At 41.4% G+C, this 21,651-nt stretch overlaps 1 protein-coding gene and 1 pseudogene across 1 annotated transcript in view; one reads left to right on the top strand and one right to left on the bottom strand.

Annotated features, from left to right (window-relative positions):
• The window catches only part of FOXO1 (forkhead box O1), a 99,134-nt gene that overhangs the window by 27,526 nt on the left and 49,957 nt on the right, over positions 1-21,651 (bottom strand). The window lies entirely within an intron of this gene.
• LOC113251591 (U6 spliceosomal RNA) lies at positions 6,894-6,993 on the top strand (annotated as a pseudogene).

Below are 21,651 nucleotides of genomic sequence, written 5' to 3'. Positions count from 1 at the left end.
GCAGTTTTAAAGTACTATTACTTAAGCCTTTCATCCCTCCCTTCATCTTTCCTTTGGGTGGGTGCAGCACAAGGAAACCATGGCTCTGGCAAGTGAGAAAAAAATGAAATTTGGATTATGTTTACAGCCAAGGGAAGGAGGAAAGGAGACACGTTGAACAATCCTCTACTGGAAACATTGCTAAAGTGTTTTTAAACTGAAGATTATACCACCACTTAAGATATTTTTTTCTCCACTATTTTGCCCAGCATATTACAAAACTGCATCTAGGACTGAAATAGCAGATTGCCTCAAGAGCAAATGACAATATTTGTACCAGAAATGTTGGCAACCAGTGGCACAGATGGGTTTCTGCACAGCAATCTTCAAACTGGGGCTCCAAGAATAACTCCACCTACTGCACCAATGCTAAACTGCTGAATCCAAAGTCAGAAGGGCTCATTATTCCATTCTTCCCACCACCTCCTTCCCAAAGGCACGTGTACCTGCCGGACCTCCTCTGCCTGGGAAAGGCTCAAAACACAGAAGAAAAGGAGAGAGGAGACCAGCGGGAGAAGCTCCCCAGGCATCAACAGTACTGGATGGTCAATTCCAAAAGAGGCAGGACACAAAAATGACGGTAAAATCCAGATAAGCCAGTTATCTCCGTGAATAGTTTTAATCTTCCCTTTCAAATACAAAAATAAAAATAAAAATAAGGATTTATCCAAGTTTCATCTCTTCTCCAGGGTTGGCTACCTTGGTCAAATAAAAAGTCATTTTTGTTAAGAGACAAACACAAGAATTGAGGGAGAAACGGGTACCAACCATAATAATTACTAGGATGTTCCGAAAGGCTGCCAGTCAACACCTACACCACAGCTCACTAGATGAAAACCGAATCTCCTTCAAGTGCTTGAAGAAAACAGCCACCTTTAAACAAAGGAGCTGGCACTTCCACGTCTGCTCTTACCAACTGCCCACTGAGATGTGCTGTTGTTACCCTGTTCCTTTGCAATTTCTACCAAATGGTCTACAAAGGCAAATTAAACAAAAGTCTTCACTTAAGGAGACATTAATGATGAAACTCATACAATTTAAAGTGCTGTCTTACACATGCATAGTATCCTTTCCCTGCCTTTGAAAATGGCTAGGGGTTTGGTAATGGAAATCCGTCTCTGCCTCCACACAGACCATAGGGTCCTTCCATAAAAAAGAGAACCAATGTACAAACTGTTTCAGGATGTAACAGTGCTTTCCAAACTACCTTCGAATTACATAATGCAGAGTTCAGAACACTGCATTTATGCTCCATATCCCTGCATCTCCTATGGTACAAAGAAAGCCTATAATCTCACAGATGAAATTCAATTAACAGAAGGTTAGGGGTTCAGGCAAACAATCCCACATTTAAATAAATGTTAATTTAACCCTAAAGAAACTGAGAAAGGAGGATTAAAGTAGGCTGACCTCCCACCTTTCCTCTCCAACTGATTAGTGTGTTCCTAGGACAGGCTCTGGCTATAAGGCCCTGAACTATACTTCTCAGCAAGGTCAGGTGAATCTGAACAGAGCTCTTTCATTACCACTCCTGATTCACCTGCATCTGAATAAGCCAAGTGATGTCACAAGTGAAACTAAATTCCCTGCCAACCTTTCACCTTCCACTGAGTTAGCTAATGAAAACGAGGGTGTTAAACCCTCCACAATCGCCAAATGCTCACAGCATCCCAAAGTCCAGACCAAAAACAAAACAAAACCAAACCAACAAACAAAACCAAACACACACACACACACACACACACACACCCCAAAACCAAACACACACACACACACACACACACCACCACCACCACCACCACCACCACCACCACCACCACCACCACCACACCACCACCATGAAGCTTTGGAATACATCTTCATCCTTCTATTTGAATGAGTGTATAAGACTGGGGTCACAGAGGGAGAGGATTTCCTACCAAGCCAAAAAGTCACCCTAAGAAGACCCCCACTAAAAAAAGGGCTGGGAAGCAATACAATGATTTCCCTTTTACCCACCTATCTCCTAAACCACACTGGTAGAAGGTACCATCCTGATCAGGGTGGTCTTCAACCAAACTGTCTTGTAGAGAATACAGAGTAAGCAGCAATGGAAGCTTCCTTGGTAGAATAAAGGGCAGGTCCCTCACAGTCAACACAAACAGAGTCAACAAGAAGACAGTGACTCACAAGTGCCACTGATGTGTCCACAGGACAGCCAGGCAGATCATCAAGCAATGACTGCAGTGTCCAACACTAAAAGAAACCTTATACACTTCCATCTATTCTCAAAAACAGTTCAATCCAATTCCCATCAATTCTAAACAAAAAGAAACTGAAATTTACATTTCTCCCTAATCAAGGCCTTCCCCACCAACGACAGGGAATTTTAAAAAGTAAAAAAAGAGAAAGAAAAACTTCACATAAACACAGTCAGCATTATTTTTAGAAACAACTTTCATTTCCATTTCAATTTACTTAAAATTTGAAACTTGCTATTAATAGAAATATTTAATTGTCACTAAAACCGGAAGTTGCTGCAAAATAAAATATAGTATTTCAGAGCAAATTCAAGGATCTGTGTTGTAAAATATTTGGTCTTTGTTACTCTCTGAGCATTCAATTTGTAAAAAGGAAACATGTTCTAATTTGGTTAATTAACCACTAACATAAGTCAAATAATGAATGTTGCTGCCTCCTAAATAAATCAGAATAGATTAACAGAATCCTTTGAATTTATTCGTTTCCGAGCACATTTCAAAGCCAACCCCGGTAACTCTGTCTGGAAGTTCAGAAGAGGAAATGTGCTTCTGTATGTCAACAGCAGGGGAGTCTTCAGGAGCCCCATTGTTCCCGTGTGCCGGGAGCTCAGCTGTTTGGAACTGGCCGGAGTCGAGACAGGAAGAGCTGTCAGACTTCTGGGGCTGGTCACTAGAGCATGACTGCACAAGGCCCGAAGCGGCAGATGTTTGAGGGGTGCTTGGAAACAACGATATGAAGACGTAAGTACTAGGAATCTGAAGAGCTACAGAAGTCTTACTCTTTTGCCATAATTTGCAATCAAGTAGTTTTAGCAGAAGTCTGAAATTTTGTCCCGTGCCAACCTCTCTCCTATCTCTCCAGAGTGTTTATGGCCCTTACCCAACTCCTCCCAGTAACAACAGTATTATCTTACAACCCCTAAGGCATGCCTGAAAACATAACAGAGAGATTCAAAAGCCATCATTTCAGTCCAAGAATGACTATTCCAGCACACTGACAAAGAGAAGCCCACTTAGATAAACAAAAAACCTATTTTCATAAAACAAGGAATTGGATTAGGCTAGTAACATCTAACAACATCTAAGCCAAATGATGCAAACAAAACACCACGAGAGGAATTTATACCATGACTTAAATGCCACAAACAGGGAAATCCTCTCCTTGCTGAGACTCTTGGGTCCCTTCTTACATAATGACTCCTGGCAGTTACCGTTCCTAAAATAGCTTTCTTTCCAAAATGCCCATTATCGAAAGGCCCACTCTTTCCAGAGTTAAACTAACTCAAGTTTTAGAGAAGCGTTCATCTGTCAAGGGTGCAGAATGAAAACAGAGATTGCCTTCAGCTCGCTTTCAAGGCAACGCAGCTGGGAAAAAGCACCATGTGTAGACGAGGATACAGAGCAAGCAGCCAAGAAATCCTGCTCTGCCTGCTTGTCACTAACCAGTCTGGCGACCGCGGGCATACCCTTAACCTCTCTGCTACCAGAATTTCCCTCAAGTAAACAGATGGCCTCCAAAGACCCTTTAACTCCTGTAAAAGTCTGTCAGTCTTTAAAAACAAAAAACAAAAACAAACAAACAAAAAACAGGACCCCACTTTAGTAATCCCACCCAGTCTGAGGAAACGGAGAGACCTAAGAATACCCTGCAGGACAGACACTAACTATTCCCAGTGGTAGCCCAGAAAGAACCGAAATATGTCAACTCGAATCCAGAGCCAGTAACATCTAAAGATGAACCAAACACCAGCACAAATCCAGAAAATGCAACAGATAAAGGTTAGCTTTCCAACTCCACAGCATAGGTCATCCAGCAGTCTCAAAGTCCAGAACTTGCTACCATGGCTCAGACTTGCTGGGAATAGAAGCACGACGAGGAAGTAGAGACACGGTGAAATGCCATTCCAGTTTAAGTAACATACCAAGAGCTGTACTGATGCCTTCTGGACAGCCTTTTTCAAGAAAATCAAATTGCTTGGGGAAGGGGGTGGACTTAATTTAACTAAACATTTCACGTGGCACATGACAATTTTTCATTTTTCATTCCTTTTTACATATTGGCCAGCAAAATCCTCTTCTACCTAATGTCTACACTCCTCTTCCTTTTATCCCTTTCTGATTTTTAAGGTGGTAGGTATTGCAAAAAACATGATGCATAGGTTCTGCAAGACCCCTGGAAGTATGGAGCATGACTGATGGATGCAGGATGAGCGGAGGCCAAAAGGACTAGCAGTCTTGAGCTGAAAAGGCAAGAAGTTCACCAAAGTCCATCGTTTCTGCTCTGCAAATCAACTGAGAAATAGAGGCCCTTTTTCCAACAAGTAAGGAGGAAGGGGGAGCCCTGAGAAATCCAAGAGGGAATGCACACTTTGGAAGAGGGCAAGATGGTACCTTGCTGCTCAAGGATGGCAGTGACTTAAGATGGTTTCCTAGTGGCTCCCTCCTTCGAGATACATAGCACCAGAACGAGGTCCAGACGTGGTCCAGACCAACAGCAGCTCATGGACAAGGCAAGCCCCACAAAAGGAAGAAACTATCACTGGCAAGGAGCATCAGCCAAACTGGGCAATTCTGAGCAACCGAAGCTCCAGAGACGGCCAGGAATGGAGGGAGTGACTACTAGGTTAGTGTGCAAGGCAGCCCAAGGCGCAGAACAAGAATCCCATTGCTGTCCTTACCCAGCAGGCCAACCAGGTGCCAGGAAGGACAGAAAGCAGAGTGGAGGCTGACAGAGGAAGCACCCAATGGGGCTCATGAACAGAGAAAGTGTAAAACCATTAAAGGCCAGTCACTCTGTAATTTTACCACTGTTTTGTTATTTTTGCCAACCCTTATTTCCTTGTGATGTGTGCTGTATTTGATTGGAAAACTAGATGAAAAAGTTTATTCTCTTTTCTTAGGAGGCAGGAAGAACTGTAGCTCTAAAGGCCAACCTGAAGAGATACAGAGTCATTACTGAGCAACACCACACAGTGGACAGCCTCTAAGATGCCCTAAGAATCTCCTCCTGATATTCAGGCCCTATGTCATCTCCTCTTCTCCAGGCACTCGGTCAAGCTAGGCCCCAGATTCCTACCCCACAGAAACTGAGATAATGGCTGTGTGTTATTTTAAACTGGTAAGTTTCAGAATATGTTGTTATTCAGCAATTGATAGCAAAAATATCCCATTTCATTGAAGCCTTCAATATAAAACTTTAAACAACTGAAATTAGGATTTCCTTAAGTACAAAGCCATCCAACTCTTCTTATCTTTGGGCTCAAAGACTTCATTAGGGCACAGGATCCTAACAGAATGATATAAGGTAGTCAAGAGCTGATACAGTATGTTTTTTCTTAATATTTATTTGTGATGGGGTACCTGAGTGACGCAGTCAGTTAAGCAACCGACTCTTGGTTTTGGCTCAGGTCATGATCTCAGGATCATGGGATTGAGCCCCATGTTAGGCTCTGCACTCAGCGTGGAGTCTGCTCAAGACTCTCTCCCAGGCACCTGGGTGGCTCAGTCGGTTAAGCGTCTGCATTGGGGTCAGGTCATGATCCCTGGGTCCTAGGATCAAGCCCCGCATTAGGCTCCCTGCTCAGTGGGGACTCTGCCTCTCCCTTTCCATCTGTTTCTCCCAAGTTCATGCTCTCTCTCACTCATGCTCTCAAATAAATAAAATCTTAAAAAAAAAAAAGACTCTCTCCCCCTCTCAGCCCTTCCGCACTGTTCTCTTGCTCTCAAATAAATAAATCTTAAAATATATATTTATTTGGGATGAGGAAATGTATATATGTGGTACAAGATTCAAAAGAAGACCTCACTATATCAGGTGTCTGCATAAATGTACCCCAATTAAGGCCATCCTCAAATCCAGGGTTGACCCCCAATCCTGCTTTCCTTGCTTAACTTTTTTCTTTAGTAGGCTCCATGCCCACCATGGAGCTCATCATGGGGCTTGAACTCACAACCCTGAGATCAAGATATGAGCTGAGATCAAGAGTCAGACACACTTAACCAAATGAGCCACCCAGGTGCCCCACTTTCTTAACTTTTTCCAAAGCACTTATCACCATAATATACTTCCCATTATACTCAGCTAATCATCATCTATCTCTCCTTCTGGGATTGTAAACTCCACATGGGAATGAGTTTTCTGAGTGTTGTGTACTGCTGGGTCTCCAGCCCCAGGCCTATGTCTTAGATGTTTAGTACACAGTGACTCCATGAATAAGGAGATATGGTGAGAAAAACCTCTGCATATCCTTGACATGATCACTCATGTGGGAATTCATATGTGATACTAAATGTAAAGTACTTTTCATCCCGGATGTGCTACTTTTTACCTCTTTGAGAGCTCCAAAAGAAACAGGACTTTTCTACAAAAACACTGAACCTTGCCCTGGTGCATCTCGAAATGCGCACATCTGATAATGAAGGCCTATTCCTTCGATGACTTTTGTGAAATTCTACTTTTCATAAGAGGTTCCAATGCATATTTTATCTTAAGTCAAAATCATTACAGATATTTCGAAGTGTGGCTGCATCATCTTTCCAATCACTGTACTGTGTAACAGTCTCTATGGAGAAAAAGCTTTAGAATTTCAACTAACAAGAGAGGCCAAACTCTACCTGCTTCAGCAGCACAGATACTAATACTGGAATGATACGGAGATTAGCATGGGCCCTGTGCAAGGATGACACACAAATTCATGAAGTGTTCCCTATTTGGGAGAAGTAAACTAAATGCACAGATCTTAAGAGACAGCTGAGTTTGGCAAATGCATACCCCATGGACCGCCAGCCCAATCAAGAAGAGGATACTTCTATCACTCCTGAACGTTTCCTTGCGTTCTTTTCCAATTGATCCAGCATTCTGCCAACCCCACTCCTCCAACAATGGCAGCCTCTATTATGATTTTTATTCAACCATAGTTTATTTTAACAGTTCTAGAAATGCACATAAATGGTCATATTAAAAAAAAAAAAAAAAAAAAACAGGGCTAAAAACACCAAAACACAAAACAAAACAAAACAAAACCCAAGAGGTTGTGCATACCATTGTGGTATGGCTGGTGTTACTCAATCTCTCTTACTCCTCACACCGTTCCCACAAGCTGCTGGTTGTGTATTATCTCCTGAGGAATGCGCATAACTTAAAACCATAGCGAAGATGATTCAAAATCCTTGGTTGCTACAGGTCAGTAAGTAAGTTACTGCTTTGCAAGTAGATCAAACGAAATAAAGGATGAGGCTTGCTGAATGCTCGCAGACCGGTATCTCTATCCAACAACACTACGTACATCTTACTCTTCCAAGCTGGGGACACCGTAATGTGCAATGCCCATCTCATTTAAACCTCATGCTACTCTCACGTCCTCCTCCAAGAGGTCTCAGATGACTCAACACCAGACAAATTAATTTGAGAACCTGTGTACCTGGTCCTCCATGGTGGGGCGGGGGGCGGGGGGGAGAGACTATCAAAACTCGGAATACAGAGAAAGTTGCTTCCTGTCCGCAATTTGCTTAGTGAATCAGGCCTACAGTAGCTTTCAGGAGTTATCATAAAGTTTGAAAAGCAACAGATCAATCCATATTTCAAAGATCCAGAACAAAGAACATTCGCTTTTTGAACAGCAGTGAAAGCAAGGCAGAAGAAAGGCTAATAGAAGGATGCCTGGATTTCCACATGCCTCAGGAACATTTTCTGAAAGCTCCAAGTCAACGACTAGAACTGTAACACCAGCTGAGCTCTGCCTTGGATGTGAGCTCCTGAAGGACTAACACTCAGTCTTACCCTTGTTCGTCCTTCTGCAGGACTTAGCAGAGTCAGGACACCAGACTCTTCATCACCAGAAAGAATCTACAAGTCACTCTCTGTTTTCCAGTTTCAATAACCCCAATTCCCATTTTCCAGTGCCTTTTATTACTTTACAGTGATGGTGCGTCCCTGCTGTCCTGCCATGAAATATTAAAGGAGTGCATACGGGGCATTTCTGGATCTCACATTATTAAACATAATTAAAAATGATATTACCAATCTAATAAGCAGTAATTTCACAGCCTACACAACAATTATGTACATAAAACACCGCTAAAGTATCAACTATGCCTCAAGAATAAAAGGAAGCACTTTGAATAAGACTATTTAAAATCTAAGATTCAAGGAGGAGTAGTACGGAATCTCGAGTCACACATATATTACAGTAATTAGAAAACAGTTCACTTCCAGGGTCTTAAGTGCCAGTTTACAATCATTCCAAGATGTTACTGTTTTCTCCTTATGTAATGTTAAAAAAAAGCTTAGCAAGATAATTATACATGTTGTAAAGAAAAGCTTTTACCACTGTAGAGTGTGCTTAAAAAATATTTTAAGTTTGAGGCGCCTGGGTGGCTCAGTCGGTTAAGCGTCCAACTCTTGATTTCGGCTCAGGTCATGATCTCAGGGTCCTTGGATCGAGCCCCATGGGACTCTACGCTGGGCATGGAGCCTGCTTAAGATTATCTCTTTCTCTCTCTCCCCCTGCCCCGACCCCCATCTTAAAACATATTTCAAGTTCAAGTTTGAACCCTGGTAATAAGTAATACAAACTGGACATTCCTGACCTACAAGCTAGTTCTATTTATACCACAAGTAAAGAAAAGGGAAATTTTAGTTTTTTGTTGTTTGCTTTTTTTTTTTTTCAAATTTATTACATAAAGAATCCTCTGGCTTCCAGTAAAATCTACCGCAATATAACAAAAATTCAGGCCTTTGGATCCTTCTGACATCCTTCTTTGCTCCTTAATTAGATGTTTCATTGGCTTTCAAGTGAAACTCAACTACTGGCTCTGAGATCATTTACATTTACTTAGACATTTTAAGCTGCCCTGTCACCATTATAGAGCACTGCCTAATGAGGTCCCCTTAGACAAGGGCTGGCTTGACAGCAACCCACAGTTAATACTAAAACGATCCCAAGATTGCCTACTTTCTCTGAATTTAAAAAACTTAGGGAGCCTCCTCCCTAAAAACAGGAGGGGGAAAGGTATTATTTTCATAAAGGGGTGCTTCTGCTTGAAGCTCTTCCGAGAGAACTGTACAATCATCAAGTAGAGACTTAATATGAATCTCCCTCCTCCCTGATAGTGTACAAAACTATCACTTCTATGCTATTCTGGAGTTTAAGGAGGTGTGTGAGAGCAGGAAGAGCCTAGCAGAAGGCAGGGCAGCAGGGGTGGAGAAGGAAGAAAAGAAAAGAAAAAAAAGAAGAGGTGTCAGAAGCTCGGGAAGAAGTGGCCGCGGGTCATGAAGAGCTGGCTGGAGAGGGTAAAAATGGGCTGGTGAGGCTCTTCAGAGTGTAGGAATCCAACACCTTCATTTTGGGGGTGAGGAAACTGAGGCCATGGTCACAAAGGCAGTAAGTGACAGGAGTCAGGCCCAGATCATCTGCTGAGAGGGCAGGATACATAGATAATAAACAAAGAGGTAGAGCACCTTTCTCAGTGCCTCGCTCTCCCCTCTAAGGAAGATGGAGGCAGGAGAAAAGGTGTGCAACTGGAGGAGGAGCCATCTGGATAATAAGACTGGTTAACGGGCTTCTATCTTCAGTGGGATCCGACATGAGATAATATGCTTAAAATTTGGTTGAGATTTGTATACTCTCAAGAGGCTAAAATTAACTCCTCTCCCCCAAATAAAGGAACACCCTACTAGCTTTCATTACAAACGGAATACAAAGACAGTACAGAAAAATTGAGACGGATTAAGAGGTTTAATAAATAATTCAGACTTTGCTAGAAATGGCAAGATACCCCTTGATGCTAAACAGCCAAACTGACATTTCTATTCTTTAGGGCCTGGCTCTAAAATATAAAATTTTATCCTTGAAATGAGCTTTTTAGAGAAGAAAAAAGCTTCCATTCAATAAGCTTAACCATTAACTTGGAGGGGGTCGAGTACCATAAAAACCAGTGCTTCTCATACTTGAACATGCCTAGGATCTTGTCAAAAGGCAGATTCTGATTCAGTATGCCTAGGATCAAGCCTGAGATTCTAACAAGCTCCCTGGTGATGCTGATGCCATCAACCCAACCCATGAACCATACTTTAAGTATCAAGGCCATAAAAAACATGAGGTATGAAAGTCACATTTCAAGGTATGTTTATTTCACGACTTGGTCTGCTAGCTACAAAACAGTGACATTTGAGTCCTTCTCCTTCTGGTGATTGACAGGCTCCGTAGAAATGTGAACATAATTCTTCAGGCGGGAGGGAGAGGAAGGAGTTTAAGTCCAATTAAGTATAAAAGCATTGTGACTATTTAATACAACAGAATTTGCTCTGGGCTCAGTGGGGAATAACACAAGTCTATGTGTTTTGTCATACAACAAAGGGACCTTGGTAAAGGTTGATAGTTATGGAATCCGATTTAAGTCCTCTTGAGTGGCCAAATGGACCCAGTGTTCATTTGCATGAAAGCTCATCTTTCCTTACAGAAAAGGAAATTAACGCCCATTTGCTGTCAAATGGGCACTGTGTTGTTTTCCAGGAGTCCTGAGGCTTACTTTCTGACAGTCCACAGGGCCAAGACAATGGAGCTGCGTTGTTCTAATCCAAGTACAAAATTATTAGTAATATTACCATTTCTGTCCATGGTCGCACGTGCCTTAGTGCAAACCTAAGCCTTCTGAAGACTATCTTAAAAGCCTTTGCGGGCTAATCTATAGTTGAAGAATAAAATTTTAAAACCTAGGCATTAGGAACCATGTGGCTTTCTTTAGTGATCTTTACTCAAATGCCCGCCAGTTACTAGTTACATGACCTTAGGCAAATTACTTAACCTTTCCGTTTCCTCCACTATAAAATGAGGACAATAGCCACCTAAGGTTCCAGTAAGATCCTGTACTCTGAGCTACTTAGCAGCTCAGTGGCTGGCCCAGTGAGGTTCAAGGGCAGGATTATCGCTGTTTCGGTCAGGGCCACCTTCTCGCAACTGAGCCAACCAATCCCAATTCGCACGGTGCTAAATATGCACATCCCTGATAGGCTCTGTTCTCAGCCAGCTTACATTCCAAGCCAGCAGCACGTGTAAGTCACACCGTGCACTTTTTAACTATCACATAATTCTTCATTTCTTTGTAATCATCTAAGCACTACGGCATTCAGGAAAGAAAGCCTGCAATATGCACAACCGTTCTCTTCACTGTCCCCAGTGCCATCTCATGCTAATCCTTCCCTGTCTTCCCTCATGTCAGCCTCATTCTGTCTGAAGACAGCATAGCATTCCAAGCACTCCATACCTCTTCCACAGCCCGGTGTAAGCAGGAATGGGCTGCCTTTTTTCTGCCAATTTAGTACTGATCACATGGGGAGGACTATTTATACAAAGCAAAACCCTAGGAGACCATTATTTACAAATGTGTGTGTATGATTAATACTTTAAGGTCCATAGTCTTCCATGCATATTATCTCAATCAATCCTAACAATAACCCTGTGTATTTAGGACCACTATTCTTATTATTACAGATAAAATCTCACAGAGTTTAATATAAGAGACAAGTTCATGGCCACTCGGCCTTCTGTATGTTCTCTTGGTCTCTAAGACAGAGATCTCCCCAGTAAGAAGGTGGCAGGGAGGTGAATCAGCTTTGTTACTGGAACCATCTACATAATTCAATTACATTTGATTCTGACAGAAACCACTGGAACTCAGTTTTATCAGTGTGAGCTGCGCCCCTCTAAGTTATCAGGGTCTGTAAACCACAGCCCACCGCCTGGAGGCCCTTAATCATAGTTTAAACAAGGTGTCCTGGGAGCCTAGGTAGCTCAGTCGGTTAAGCATCTGCCTTCTGCTCAGGCCATGATCCTGGAGTCCTGGGATCAAACCCCGCATAGGCTCCCTCTGCCCCTCTCCCTGCTTGTGCTCTCTGTCTCTGTCAAATAAATAAAAAAAATCTTTTTTAAAAATATTTTAAACAAGGTCTCCTGTGTCAGAATGTAAATGACAATGCTGCATCAAGGTTGAAGCCAAAACCCTGCATTTTTCCCTTGGTAATCGGTCCTGCCCTATAAAAAACCTTCCCTCGAGCTTGCATTGGTCCCTTCTGCCAATTCAGGGCTGAAAACAACAGCCAGCCTTGGAGCACTCACATGCATCCCGAGGATCACCGAGGACCCCGTTCACCAGTGTGAAAGCTCCTCTCTCTCCCTCTCTTCCCACCCCCTCTGCCCACACACCTTTCTTGTGCTGAAAGGGCCTTCTCATAGGTATTAGAGGTGTGCTACAAAATCTTCATTAAGTAATTCAATAATGTGTGCGTCTGGTACTTCAGTCCCAAACAGAAAGGAATGTGCCCAGGAGCCAGCAGGCAGAGCCACATTCTTCCTGTTACCCTGTAACAGCAGGCAGGCTAGTAGCAGGCTGGCGGGCGCTACTCTGGGGACGAGTCCTCTGACAGCACTGCTTTCCCAACATCAAAGGGTTGGAATTCATCTTCAATTTGTAACTTGGATTTATCTCAGTTTCAAATCATAGCCTGACAGATGTTAAAGTCTGACAGGGTATAAAATCATCCTCTACTGAGTCAAGAATATGACAAGCAAGAGGGAACAATGGAATAAAAGAGGTCCCAGTTCAGAGAAGGGGAATGGAAATCTACCCGCAATAAGTGGGAGAACATGAAGCAGTAAAATTGGCTCTTTAAATGGCATACCACACAGTAGTGGTTATTTTGTCAAGTATTGTTCATGGAATATGGTGACAAATGGGGAAGGACTGTCTTGCCAGTGGTATTTAGTTTAGTTTTTCTGGTTTTTTATTTTACTTTATTTTTAAGGAGGGGCAGTCACAAATGATTCCAAGCTATTTTTAAATTTTTTTCCCTAAAAATTCTGATTGAATTTATGACTCTTTCGACTAATACAACATCATTTTCAAGAGGGAACAGAAACAAATTAATGAAATAAACCAGTCTGGCCCACTTGCATGAAAAAAAAAATCACATAACACTAAAACTTTAAAAGAAGAGTTAGTACTTTCTTGAATGGATTCTTTCAGGAATATTTACACAAATATGGTTCACACCATCACTACCCACCCAAACTGGTGGAGCGGTTTTTATGAGCTAAGTTGTTCTTGCTTTGCCCTCCATAATATCACTCATTCTGTGCCACTCAAAGTGTGGTTCAGGGACCCGCAGCAGCACCTGAAAGCTGGCTGCAAATGCAGGACCTCAGGCTTCACCCCAGACCTTAATGAGTCAGAACCTACATTTGTACAAGATCCGCAGGTGATTCACACACACATTAAAGTTTGCTAACCACCGTCTTGCAAGACATTTATTATTTAAACATCATTTAAGCCCATTTTGGGGCGCCTGGGTGGCACAGCGGTTAAGCGTCTGCCTTCGGCTCAGGGCGTGATCCCGGCGATCTGGGATTGAGCCCCACATCAGGCTCTTCCGCTATGAGCCTGCTTCTTCCTCTCCCACTCCCCCTGCTTGTGTTCCCTCTCTCGCTGGCTGTCTCTATCTCTGTCAAATAAATAAATAAAATCTTAAAAAAATAAATAAATAAATAAACATCATTTAAGCCCATTTTAACCGCTCTGCTAAGAAAGTCTTCCCTACACTGAGATGTAATATGCCTTCCCCTAAGTCCCACTTATGGATGCTTCCCTAGTAACGAGAATACTCAGGGAAATAACTCCAAAGTTAAGCTTTTGTAGAATACTTTTTGAACAAACTCAAAATTCTTCTTTTGATGTGTGCAATGTTTTGGGGGGGCAAAGAAACATTAAAACTATTACAAGCTTTCCACAACACACCACACTTGCCACTATTTCTAGTGACCATCAAAAAAAAAAAAAAAACACACAGGCAGGCATCCACATTAAATCAACAATATCAACTGAGCAATAAACATGGCAATAAAAGACTCAAGTGAAGAGCGGAATACAAAAGAAGGTCTTCGGGGCGCCTGGGTGGCACAGCGGTTAAGCGCCTGCCTTCAGCTCAGGGCGTGATCCCGGCATTCTGGGATTGAGCCCCACATCAGGCTCCTCCGCTATGAGCCTGCTTCTTCCTCTCCCACTCCCCCTGTTTGTGTTCCCTCTCTCGCTGGCTATCTCTATCTCTGTCAAATAAATAAATAAAATCTTAAAAAAAAAAAAAAAAAGGTCTTCAAGTTCAAATTATCTGCAAAATTAGTCTTGTTGGGGAATATCTGTTCCACAATTCAGAAGGAGAAAAACAACTGTCCAGGTGCAGCAGGGGGATTTTCCCCCACGTGCCAGTTTCTATGCTTGGCATTTTAAACACATTATCGAATTTAAGCCTATCACAGCCTTATTAGAAGGTGGGCACTGCTTTAGTCTATGCTTTATTGAAGTTTAATTTACATCAAACCAAGAGCTGATATCTGCTGTGTACAGCTACACGAATTTTTACATTTGTTTATCCCCATGCAACCAACCCCCGGCCCCCAGAATCATTTCCAGAGCCCTAGCAGTAGGCTCTCTTATGCCCCACCCAATCAGCAGCCGCTTCCCCAGAGGGAGCCACTATTCTGACTTCTATCACACACACTACGGCTTCGCTTGTTTACTGAAATTCATACAAACAGAATTGTGCAGAATGTACTTTTTGAGCCTGACGTCTTCCACTGAATAGTTCCAGATGGATCAGTGTGGACAGGGAAAAGGGTATGTCCTGCTGCGAGTGGAGAAGGAGTAAAACAACTATACGAGGCAGGAGAGTGTCTTACAGCATGCAAGGTGGGCCGCAGAGGAGTCTGTAGGAAAGGAAGCTGGAAAGACGGGCCTTTCAGATGGTGAGCGGCCTGGAACGCCAGCAGAGAGTATCTGAAGGTGTTTGAGATAAATGATATAATTAAAGTGACATGTCAAGAAATCTGTTGTGGTAGCCTGTCCAGGGTAGAGTGAAGAAGAAGGAAACCGGAAGCAGCAAGCCCAATGTAGAGGTCCAAATAAGAGACGGTGAGCACCACAGGGAAGGAGAGAGGCAAAATCCCAAGGGAGTTTCATCCTGACACTTGACAGAGGAGGCTAGAGCTGATGGGAAGAGGAGTTTTCCATACTTCCAGAATGAGACTCTTGAAAGAATGGTGGTGAGTGCTATTCAAAATACCATGTAGGCAGTAGGGGAAACCAGCTTTAGGGAGGAAGGTGAGTTTAACACCATGTGGTCACCAGCTGGCTGAAAATTAGACTAAAGCTCGGGAGAAGGATGTAGAGAGGTAGAAACAGGAGAATATGGGAGGCAAACAAGACAGCAAGAACTAAATGGGTCTCCAGAAACCGTATGTTTGTTCTCACCTGGCTGAACTCAGTGAGAAGAGAAACCACAGGACTGAACCCTGGGGAACCCTTACTCAGAATAAGAAAAAGGAGTCTTGCAAAAAAGGGCCGAGGATAGAAACCGAAAGATTGGAGCATAAATTTAGCAACAATTCCTGCAATAGGCATTCAATTTAAAGACACTTTTTCTCAAGTACAACCACTGTAAATGCTGAAACAGGTTCTCCAAGAAAACACAAGGTACTTCAGAAGCTTCATTAACTCTTTCTAGCATCTTCAAGGTATTACTTTGCAAATTACTGTCTGGGTATGCTAAACTTAGTAAATTATTGTTTGGGTAGACTAAATAGCAGCCTTGTACTCCGAAAGAGTTAATGGAGCTTCCAAAGTGTCTAATTTACTCCTAAGGTACTTTTCATACTCAAGGCTCTGGCTCAATTCGCATCTCACCAATGATGATTAAAAGGCAATCCATGGAACTGCGCATTCAAATTTCTGACCAAATCAGATTTAACAGATTCAGTATTTTACTTAGACTGCCTAATCCTAACAAATTCTAGATGATTAACAACTAATCGACAGTGATCCTTCCTCAAGAAATCCACTACGAATAAAAGCTGAAGACACAGAAAATCCAAGATCAGTGCCTGCCCAGGAAAACACGAGCCTGAGCGACGTCCAATCTGTGTATAAAATTATCCCACAGGCACAGATTCTAACTCAATCCCCTGCCTGCCTGCTCTGCGTTCATCTCCTTCTTCACCAGACTGTAACTTCTACCAAACGACAAATGATAAATCGGTTTGCTAAAGGCCAGCCTTTACTAGATATTAAATAGGAATCCCTATGATGAGGCATGCTTCTTTTCTCCGAATGATGACAATAGATAATATGAAAAGAGGAATTTAGCTGTTGACTTGAAGCTAATTTTTATCTGCTCGCGTATTTCCAGTTACGCTGCCAATATCTTGCATTATTCCTTGAATGCACTTACTCTATTAATCAAAAGCAAGTTGGCAAGTTTTATACACAGCATGAAACAGTGATTTTTAAAAGATAATGCACAGAAAGTGGAAGCATTGCTAAAACATTCAGATGTTTCATTAAAGAAATAAAGCGACTCCCATTTTTTAAATTTTCTTTAATAATCACATTTTTTAAATTATAAATATGAATTTAAAGCCAAATTTGTTCTCATCCAGTCTCCAAGCAAACCTGAACAAATCAATCTTTTGAACCGCCCAATACATTAAGCACAGATACTTCACTGTAACCCCATTTCAGAATACTTATTAAAATTCTCAGTAGTTGAATGGCTTTTTTTGGTCAGACTGGCACTTTTTGGCACATGTTTTATAGGATGTTACTCTTGCTATGCTGTTCTTTTGAAAAAGATAAAGCAATAACTAAGCATATCTTTGTACAAGCAGTTTTTATCATTAACATCTTGACTTGAGGGGCACCTGGGTGGCTCAGATGGTTAAGTGTCTGCCTTCGGCTCAGGTCATGACCCCAGGGTCCTGGGATTGAGTCCAGTATCCCCCGTGGTGGGCTCCCTGCTCTTGGGGAGTCTGCTGCTCCCTCTCCCTCTCCTTCACCACTCGTGCATGCGCACTCTCTCTTTCTCAAATGAATAAAAAATAATTTTAAAAAATCTTGACTTAATACTTTGAAATGGATATTATCATCAAAGATCCTCAGTTCAGACCTGTTATGTAATCCAAAAACGAACTAAGATTTATGGTTAAAGAATAAGGTGGGCGCCTGACTGGCTCAGTTCGTCGTAGAGCATGTGACTCCTGATCTCAGGGTTATAAATTCAAGCGCCACATGGGGTGCAGAGATTACTTAAAAATAAAATCATTTTTAAAAAAGGGTAACTGAGGGCGCCTGGGTGGCACAGCGGTTAAGCGTCTGCCTTCGGCTCAGGGCGTGATCCCGGCGTTATGGGATCGAGCCCCACATCAGGCTCTTCCGCTATGAGCCTGCCTCTTCCTCTCCCACTCCCCCTGCTTGTGTTCCCTCTCTCGCTGGCTGTCTCTATCTCTGTCGAATAAATAAATAAAATCTTTAAAAAAAAAAATAAAAAAATAAAAAAAATAAAAAAAAATAAAAAAGGGTAACTGGAACTCTATGGAAGTACATATTATTTTTTTTTAAGATTTTATTTATTTATTTATTTGTCAGAGAGAGGCAGAGTGTGCACAAGCAGGGGGAGCGGCAGGCAGAGGGAGAAGCAGGCTCCCCGCTGAGCGAGGAGCCCAATGCAAGACTCGATCCCACGACCCTAAGATCATGACCTGAGCTGAAGGCATGTGCTTAACCAGCTGAGCCACCCAGGAATCCCTGGAAGTACATATGCTGTTAATGAAATTATGTATAACATATAACTTTCAGAGCAAAAAGGCATTGGCTGAAATCACACACAGAAAAATTCATGTTAATTTCTCAAGAGACAAGCATTCTGGTTTTCTTTTAATTTATTTTCAGTTCCATCATCATAGGAACAAATTAAATTTTTTAAACTTTTTTTTTTTTAACTAGCTACGGATTTAATAACCAACCTATATCTTGGCTGTAGGTTATGCTTCCTCTCCCTAACTTTCTGAAGGTGAATCTGAGTGAAGGAACTAGGAAGCAAACATCCAAGGGACAGTGGATCTATTCTCTGGTATTTAAACTAGTCATCTGCAAAAACATTAGGCCTGCTGTACAACTGAGAAATTCTCAAAAGAAATAGGTACATAAGATTTAAAAAAAAAAAAAAACTCTCAAAGGAAGTATGAAAACCCTTCTTTTTCTTCCCAGTCTCACTTATGAGGACAAGAAAAATTTTTTAAGTTCAAAGCATAAAACTCATTAATACAGATCCCTTGGGGTCCAATGAGAAGAACATGGGAAGATAAATAATCAATGTACATGTTTAATGTAAAAGAGAAGGAAATTCACAGAAGCAATATAAAAGATTTCAAATATCAATGGAGAAGCATTTATCTTCAATTGGTACTACAGTTTTTTTAATGCCCATGTTTTTCCAGACAAAATCATTTAGAGGGGCATCTGGCTGCCTCAGCTGATAGAGCATGAGACTCCTGACCTTGGGGTTCTGAGTTCAAGCCCCACACTGGTCCTAGCACTTACTATAAAAAAATAAAAATAGGGCGCGTGGGTGACTCAATCGGTTAAGCTACTGCCTTCGGCTCAGGTCATGATCCCTGGGTCCTGGGATAGAGTCCTGTGTTGGGCTCCCTGCTCAGCGGGGAGTCTGCTTCTCCCTCTCCCTCTGCCCCCCCCACCACCACACGGGCACACTCACACTCTCTCTCTCTAATAAAATCTTTTTTAAAAATAAAAATAAATCATTTAGAATTTTAAAAAAAACTGTCATTTTAATTTCATCCCAACACAATGCATCCTATCTAGCAGGCATGATTTACCATATTTGGCCACTAACTGCCAATCATTTTAAGGCTTTTCCAGGATTTGTGCCAGAGATTAACAACATATCCCTTTTAGCTGATACGTGTAAAGATGGTCCCAAATGCAAAACAAAACAACAACATAGTACCAACTACCAAACCATACTACCATGATAAGCACAATTTTCTGCATGTTACTCACACTACCGTAAAATCGGCACAGAGTTAAGGTCCCAATTTAGAGGCAATTTTGTGTGGGACGAGTAAGGTATGAATGTGAACACAACACACACTCAACTCATCCATTCACTGTCTTAGTCACTCAACAACTACACCACTGTTAGGGCCATCTCCTTGGCCATTTTAACTGAAAGCACTGGTAATAATCTTTCAAGTCTCTTTCCTTACTCTGCCTATGCCTTTTATTTGGATTTTACTTCTCTCAGTACACACTTAAAAGATAAACCTACCATTTCAATACGTGGTGATAAGGAGAAACAAGACATACCACAAAGCAGGTTAGATGTGGCTTTTTGGTAGTGTGTGTGTGTGAGTGTGTGTGAGTGTGTGTGTGTGTGTGTGTGTGTGTGTGTGTGTGTGTGTGTGTGTTAAGGTTTATTTATTTATTTGAGAGAGAGGGAGGATGAGAACGCACAAGCAGGGGGAGGGGGAGAGGGAGAACCTCAAGTAGACTCCCCACTGAGCGAGGAGCCTGACTTGGGGCTTGATCTGATGACCTTGAGAGCATAACCTGAGCTGAAACCAAAAGTCAGACACTCAACCCACTGAGCCACCCAGGCATCCCAGAAGTTGATATTCTTAGTAACACTGACCATTAGGTCAAAACATTTTGTTATCCAATCAAATCCAAATTAGATCAAAACCCTAGCTGGTCAATTAATCAAAAAAAAAAAAAAGTACAGAATTTTTAAAATGATATACAGGATGTAAACATTTACCTTAAAAATGTGCATGTAAAAGTGCTTGAGATAAAATAAAAAAAGTTCCTTTGAGGCAAGGTCCTATGGCTGGATTTCCAGTCTTTCTTATCAATCCATAATGCACTGTTACCAAATACTCACATTTTTTATTTTTCCAAAGTGGAGAAGGAATCTCCCCGTAGCATAGCAATCCAACCATAGAATTCTTCATGCTTTCCCCCTAATCTTTTATAGGATCTGATCACACCTAATTTATCGGCAACTTAAGTCTTCCCAAAATGTTCAACTTAGTTTTCCTAAAAATAATTATTTCATTCATATTTAATGGGTTCATCTAGTAGTTAATTTTCATTGGGAAAACAAGTACAACTGCACAAACATGTCTGAAAAAGCACAACCAAGTTCCAAGAGAAAGACAACTATCGTACTGTTAGTAGCTCAAGCAGTAAGATACCACATTCAACCAGTAAGGGGTTTTATGGAGGGAACGGAGAGTGTGGGTTAATATGTGTGCTGGGGAAATGAAGGCCAACCAGGAGAGCTTCTATGGTAGATGCTGGTGCTGCCACCAAGACATACCCTAAACACTTTTGTGCCAAACAGGGGTAAAGACGCTTTGTTTTGGTTTGGTTTTTTTAATGTTTGATTTAGGTTTATAGTGACAGAATTGGCCTGAACTGTTTCAAGTTCGATTAAAAATGACAACAACAACAACTTACCACCCAAGAAGCACTTATATTAACACTTAAGTGTGTAAGAGTTGCATGTTACTTGTTCCTCCAAGTCCATCTTCTGGAAAATCTGAAGAGTGGTATTGTGTATATATATATATATGTGTGCATGTATGTACATGCTAGTTAATGTGCACATATGACCACATGTAACTCCCAACTATTTTGTAATTACCTTGATGCCAGATAATTTTTTAAATTCTCCTAAGCTTTGGAATACACAGTATTTTCTGTATGTGGTTCTCTTTGCGTATTTATCGTCCTGTGTGTTCTACATACCTATATTAGAATTGATTCAGATGTTTTCAGCCCAGTGTCAGATTGGTACCAATGACACTAGGCCACCAGCATCAATGAAAGGGGAGGCACAGAACCTATATTGCAGATGGCTGAAAGGTGATGCTACTTGATCATCACAAGCCCTTTCCTGTGGGAAGCTTTCTTTGAAAATGTCCTAACAGGCAATATGGCTCTAAACCAGACAGCTCTGTATTTGTTCACATATTTGTAAATATTACTGTCATCCCTAAATACAGTTCTATGTGGAAGAATAAACCACAAGTCACTGGGTTAAAATGTTATTTTCTTCCCCAGACAGAAACCAAAAGTGTATTTATTTAACATTATAGAGAGTTTAACCAGCTATATGTTTAATTCCTCTTAAAATCCGATTGGTTCCTCTTTGACAGAAATTCTTTCCTCTTAAACTGCTTCGGGAATGCAAATTTTGCTATGAATAATCACATTTGTTAAATGCCATAGAAACCTGAATTCTTTGTTTCCAGAATTTAAAAACTGGTACATAGTTCATGATTTACTGAAAACCAAACAAATATTGGGTAGTGCTGTTCTTCATTGTTTACTCAAAAAAATATGATTTAACATTTCTTAAAACTTTGAAGTTTGTAACAGCAAAAGAAAAGGCATCACTAGGAAAACTAATAATGCCCAGTTAAAGTCCTTTATTTAAAAGATTTTATTTATTTATTTATTTATTTAT

The sequence above is a fragment of the Ursus arctos genome, unplaced genomic scaffold (assembly GCF_023065955.2).
Source record: "Ursus arctos isolate Adak ecotype North America unplaced genomic scaffold, UrsArc2.0 scaffold_10, whole genome shotgun sequence".
Lineage (NCBI taxonomy): Eukaryota > Metazoa > Chordata > Mammalia > Carnivora > Ursidae > Ursus > Ursus arctos.
Note: the sequence above shows the minus strand (reverse complement) of the source record. Positions and strands in the feature narration are given on the sequence as shown.